Genomic DNA, 6,828 nt, shown 5'->3' with positions numbered 1-6,828 from the left:
TGGCAATACCAGTATATAAAGTCATTGGCACTGTGTAGACTGATGTGGCATTGAAAAATATGTCATACAAACTTCTTGTAGCACAGGATTTCTTGGACCTTAGCAAGACTGATATTTTGTGTAGGATGTGCTTTGTTGGAGGGTCAGCCCTATGCATTGTAGCATGTTAAGCGACATTCCTGGCTTCTATCCATAGATGTCAGTAGCACAGCCCCTCCCCCTTAGTGGTATCTACCAAAAAGCTCTCTAGACAGGGCCAAAGGTCTACTGGAGAGCAAACATCACTCCCAGTTGAGAGCCCCTGTTCTAAGATATTATGACAATGGGCATAATGTCACTCAATAGCAGTCTATGTATTGAGATAAAGGTTTTTATTGAATAAATATGTGGCTGCACTCCTGTAATCCCACCACCTAGGGAAGCTGAGAAAGGAGAATCACGAGTTCAAAGCCAGCCTTAGCAAAAGTGAGGCACTAAGCAACTCAGTGAGACCCTGTCTCTAAATAAAATACAAAAAGGGCTGGGGATGTGGCTAAGTGGTCAAGTGCCCCTGAGTCCAATCCCAGTACTAAAAAAAAAAAGAAAATTATATATATATATATATATATATATATATATATATATATATATATAGAGTGTGTGTGTGTCTGGTACTATGCTACTATTCTAAGTTCTGGAGATATAAAGGTGAATAAGATAAAGGTTTGGTCCTTAACCCATTATGTCCCGATGTCCCATATAAGTCAACTTAGGTTTTTATAGATGTCCTATATTTGTACACCAGGACATATTAAGGACTCCATAACCCAATGAGGGATACAGATCCATAAACTGTTATATTGTGAAAAGTGCTACAATTTTAGCAAGAACAAAATACTCTTCTTGCAAAACAGAGAATGCTGATGTGACAGGTGAAAAAACAAAGTCAAAGAGAAAGTGACAAGTTGAGTCTTGAGAGATAAGCATGAATTCATCAGGTGAAATCGATGGGGAGGTGTTCCAAGAAGAGCACGTGCCAAGAGAAAGCGTTTGGCGGGAGGAGGCGAGAGTGATCGAACACAGCTCTATTTCAAACCCTTGAAAACCCATGTTGCTTCCAGTTTTTACTTCGTCGGTGTTTTTTGAAATAATCTCCAAAGAACTAATAAGGGATCCTGATCTATGCTGAGACACTTTTTTGGTTTTGCTCACTGATGATTCCTGTGCATTTGAGCAAAAGCATCCCACTTACATAAAACTAGCACCAGGTGTGAAATGCATATTTTACCAAATGTGAAGAAAGTGGTACTAACTGCGAGACGCAAAAGAACAGGAGCTGTCTTCATATCCACGCTCCTTCCCGCGTATTGCCAAGAGCGCTTAAATTGACCTCACGGGGGGCCGTTAAAAAGGGTTTTCATCCAGCTCGCTTCCCGGTCAATACCTCAGGAACGTGGGGGCTTTTCCCCTGCGTTAGGAGGTAACCCCTCAGTGAGACTAATTAGATTTTTTTCCCAAACAGACAGGCTATTGATTTGAGAATTGAAAATAGTATTGACATACAGTAGTCAGTTCTACTTGTATAAGAATTAATTACAGAATTAAAAAAAAAAAAAAACTAAGGGAAAAAATGCCTATAATTTTTAATGCTACAAGAATTTCCATTTAAAGAGATTCATAGGAGGAAAACTTCTTATAAGAGCTGAGCTCTCTAAATCAAACATTTTATAGGATCATTTTCTCCAAAAGCCTTCAAATTGAGATTGACTGTGTTAGTGTATTGAAATATTTTTTTTTGTTATTCCTGAAAGTGAATATTCTTCACATGGCATTTATTTATTTGAAGGATTATCATTATAATCTCCTAGCAGCATTAAGATTTACTCTGCATTTACTACAGATATGTGCATTCATTCATTCAGTAAACATTTTCTAAATATCAATGATGTGGAAGTCAGTGCACAAATGCACTGTCAGGCATTGCTGGGACCACATATCACATCCCTCCTCCAATGTACAGTCTGATTGATGTCATTGGTTGTTATTAAAAATAATTAGAGTGAACATGTTTATACAAGACTTAGCCTGCCTTAACATTATACGATGTTTCTCAGTAAAGATGTTGAGAAAAAAAGGACCTAAGATAATACAGAGTCCTGCCCATATGATAGTCGCTGTACATGCTATATACATGGTTTAATCCCCACCATCCTAAGAGAAAGGTATTAGAGTTATATCTCCATTTTACAAATGAACAGCTAGAGGAGTAACTTACCCAAGAGTTAAATGGATGACTGAGAAATAAACTCACTCATCCTCCTTCTCCTCTTTCTACCTCCTAAAGAGTGAGGATCCCCAGCTCAGTCCCATGTCCTTTTGCTCTCCCACATCTTCAAGCTGGTTCCTCTGATCCTCAAGGCTGGAACTCCACCTTCCACTCTTCCAAGTGCTCACCTTCATAAAACCTGCCTTCTTCCTCCAGAGATACTGACTTCCTCTAGAGTAGGAGGAAGGTTAATGCTCCCCTCCACCTGAGGGTGGTGTGACAGACATCCAGTTCTACTTTCGTCTCATGAGTTCACCCTTTTACCATGCTTGACCATAGGTCAGTAATCATCTGACCCTAGACCTTGTTTGTCTATAATATCTGCCCCTGCATACTTTAATACCTTACGTGATATTTCTCCCACATTTAAATCTCTAGAGCACATTTCTCTGATTGTGGTCCAACTGCCTCCTCTAAGACTCCAATTAGATATGGTCATTTCTAGCGCTCCTCAAATCCATCTTCTCTTGTTCATAGGTAGGCACAACACTAGATCATATATCCCAGTCAAGTGAGGACATGTGGCTTTGTTTTATTTAACAAAATGCAAACAGAAGTGATTTGTGTCCCATTTCGATGCCAGGACCAGGAAACCCTCCCATGACCACCGCCTGGTGGTATTTTATTCTCTTCCTCCTGGTATAATGGTCATGATCCCAGGGTGACAGATAAAGACTCCTGGGGAAAGTGACAGAATTTCTGGCAGCCTGGACCTCTGAACAACTGCACAGCAAAGAGCTGCCTTGATAATCTATTTATCTATATGTTACAACAGTAAATTTATCCTTTAAGCTAAAATATCTTTTGGGAAGTCTTTGCAGACATCCCTCCAAACTCACTTAGTTGTCTCGTAGGCATGGCAAGCTAAACGTGATTTCCATCTCACTCTGTGCTCATCAACCTTCCTTCATTGAGAAAATAGCCCTTTCTTGCATTTTGGTCTCAAAGATCTTATTCTGGGTTCCTTCTTTTTCCTCACTCTTCATGTGCAATTCATCAGCCAACATGTAAATCCAATCTCCAAAACACATCACCCAGTCTATCCCTGCTCTGTCGCTACCACCAGCTCTCTATCCAACCCACCGCCATGTTTGCCGGGATTGTTACAGAGCCTCCCATCCCCCACCCCATGTTCATCAATTCAGGACTCTAAGAGAAATGTCTTAGGAATCAAAAGGAAAGATAGTACACATTAAACAAGTTGAGGGAGTTCAGGAATCCTTTATGATGGATATTTATGGATACAATAGTGACAATACAGGGAGAAGTGGACAAGATCAGGGGACACCTGTGCAAAGAACAGTCAAGAAGCAGAAGGAAGTTGGAAGTGTCAGGCATCGCTGGGACCACATACCACATCCCTCTTCCAATGTAGAGTCTGACTGATGTCAGTGGTTGTAATTAAAAATAATTAGAGTGAACATGTTTATACAAGACTTAGCCTGCCTTAACATTATCAACATTCAACTCCCGATCAATCAACATCATGTAGCACTCAGTGATTTTACTGTTCTTGCTACTAGTGATATAGTTAATGATGAGAAAGAAAAGTAACCCCATCAGTTTAATTCTCTGTGACAGCAGTAGCATAACTGTAGACTATATTTTAGCAAAAAAAGAGAAAAAGTGTGCTTATTTTGTATCAAAGTTTATAGGCAAATGGTATTACCTGTCACAAACTGATCAATGGTTATTCTGGTTCATTTCTTAAAATTTAAAAAAAAATGATGCAAATCAAAGTAGGTTCACTTATTTTCAAATTTTACAACTGATCATTATAAAATAAGACAAAAATAATGTTCTTTCTTCCTCTTCATGGCCAAAGACAGTTCCCCATTATCCTAGTTTTCTGAAACTGAAACGTTATGTCTAAAGAAAATCACCATATTAATCACTGGAAACACTGCCTTCCTGTCTGTGGATCAAAATAAGAGGCAGAAACTCCTTGATAATTTGTTTATGTTCAGACTTCAGCAAAAGTGCTGATCTTCCTCTACTGAATACTTAATGCCACTCTTCCCCGAGGTACTTTAAGTGAGGAGGGAAGCTCATAGAGAGGAAAACAGTGGTCAATATATTAAACATAACTGTCAATATATTAAAGATGAAGTAGAGGTGGTAGGGTTTGCATGTAAACCACAGAAGTATAGTGTAATTAAATAAATTTTATACATGCACACCCCTACCTATGCAGATCTCTATTTATAGATAAAAGGAAATCTAGAGAAGCAGGTATTTCCTAGGAAAAGGATAACTCTAGAAACCAGAGAGCAAATATGTTCAGATAAACAATTAATGAGCAGCAAAGGACGTGGTTTCTCTCCAAAGAAATGACTGTTTTGAGTTTTTCTTGTGAAGAAATCCATAAGCCAGGTGCTTGACCCCTGGGCTCCAGACCGTGTTGTAGAGATTAGAAAAATCGTGTGTGGGATGTACTTTAAGCTCCTTAAAAAAAGAGGATATGTAAATATATTGTTGTAGAATTGATTATATCAGTCAAGTAAAATTGAGACCACTTGCAGTGAATTTTTAAGGGAAACTCCCAACTGAGTATTTGAGGTCAAATTGTATTTTTTCCTGAATTATGTGAATTCTATTTCAGCTCTCCATTTCAATGGCTTTTGAGTGCTCTATTAGATTGTTGACAATAAGAATCCCACTTTCTAATTTGCTGACCAAAGGTTCAAGCAATACATTGTGAGCTTACTAAAGCAACCTTTTTTGTGGGTATACAGAGAAGCAGCTAGACTCAGCTCCCCTGGTAATAGTATCACCAGTGGTGAGACCTGTGATTGTGACTTTGAGGAAATATCTGGCAAAGATAAAACTAAACCTCAACCACACTACAATTATATTACTGAAAATTGCAGTACTGTGACAATCTATGTTTGCAGATTCATTTATGATTGTATTATGGGACACTTGCTTATTGGTTGCTAATAATTCAATCATAAATGAATTTGCCAACATAGACAAACCAGGAAAATTATTTGGTAATCTTCCTAAATTCACTGACGTGTGTAGTTCCAAGTGGACTGTCTTCCAAGAGGACTCAGCTGCAGAATATTAGGCTCCAATCTGGAATTCCAAGAAGAAAAGCTGAATTTAGTAAATTTTGTTTTTTGTACCAGGGATTGAACTCAGGGGCACTGGATCACTGAGCCACATCCCCAGCCCTATTTTGTATTTTATTTAGAGACAGGGTCTCACTGAGTTGCTTAGCACCTTGTTTTTGTTGAGGCTGGCTTTGAACTCGAGATCCTCATACCTCAGCCTCCAGAGCTGCTGGGATTACAGGTGTGTACCACCAAGCCCAGCAAATTTAGTGAAATCTAAGAAGTTCTGTTTACTTTTATTACAAATGTTATATTATAGGGACTATGGAATATTATCTGGTCATATTTAAGCTGAAGTTTTCTTAAGATTGTGTTCTGGTGAAAAGAACATGAGAGAAATGGATAATGTGGTTCTAGAACTGGCTCAAGAGCTAACTAACCATATTACCCTGTTAGTTAACACTCTTAAAAAAAACAATGGGAGGGGATTACTGCAGGCTTCAAGATGTGATGGAAAGAGGATTATAGGTTTTAGAAGCAAATGAAACTGAATTTGTTTCTAGCACCCACTGTGAGAAGTGGGGCCACTGACTTGGTGCTAATAAGTCTTATTTTTCTCCTTAGTAAAATGTTTCCAGCTCCCTAATGACTTCACAGTCCACCTGCCCCTTGGCTGCCTCTCTCGTTCCCCGCATCCAGTCTGACTTAGCTGTTTCATTGGAACCCCTGCTGGCACTCTTGGCACCCCATGCCCTTGATCCCCCTTGGTCTCTCCCTTGGTAAGTTCACGCAGCATGCCATCCACTCTTGCTTCTCATCTTCCTTCTCTCCCAAGCTTCAGGTCTACATGCTTACCCCTGTAGGGAGATACCTCCAGCTAAATGTCCAAGTTCAATGTCCCAAACCAAAACTCCACCCTTCCTCCTGGGTTTCTCTGCTTTGTTACAGGCACCAGCATTCTCTGCTTCTAGCAAACGCAAGCCTTGCCATTAGCTTCTGTTCTCTTCATCTCTTCTCATCCTCTTGTTTCACACTTGTCCGACCCAACGGCTCTAAGATACCATCTTCACGCCAAAGACTTAAACATGTGTCCCCCAGTCTAGATCTTCTTCTTCTTCCCCGTCCTCACATTCAGATATCCAACTCTGTTCCTATTTCCACCTGGATATCGACAGATATCTCAAACTCAACACATTCAAGAGTGAACCCCAGTTTTCCACTCCTAAAACCTGCTCCCCCTGAAGATGAACACAGACACAACAACCGTCCCTGGTATGGAGTCTGTTTTGTTTGGTTGCTCACAATGCCTTTCTGTGCCTTTGCTGTTGCTTGTTTCTACATCTGAAAAAGTTTCCAACCATATCTATATTTGACTCATCCTTCAAAATCTAACTCACATGGTACTTTGTCCACCAAGTGGCCTGTGTAGCCCTTGACTGGAGGAGATCCCCCTCTCCTTTCACATCT

This window comes from Marmota monax, unplaced genomic scaffold (genome assembly GCF_021218885.2).
Source record: "Marmota monax isolate L192 unplaced genomic scaffold, Marmota_monax_Labrador192_F-V1.1 WCK01_AAM20220418_F8-fsc00099, whole genome shotgun sequence".
In the NCBI taxonomy this organism is placed as follows: domain Eukaryota; kingdom Metazoa; phylum Chordata; class Mammalia; order Rodentia; family Sciuridae; genus Marmota; species Marmota monax.
The sequence above is the reverse complement of the archived record's forward strand: the minus strand, read 5'-3'. Positions refer to the sequence as shown.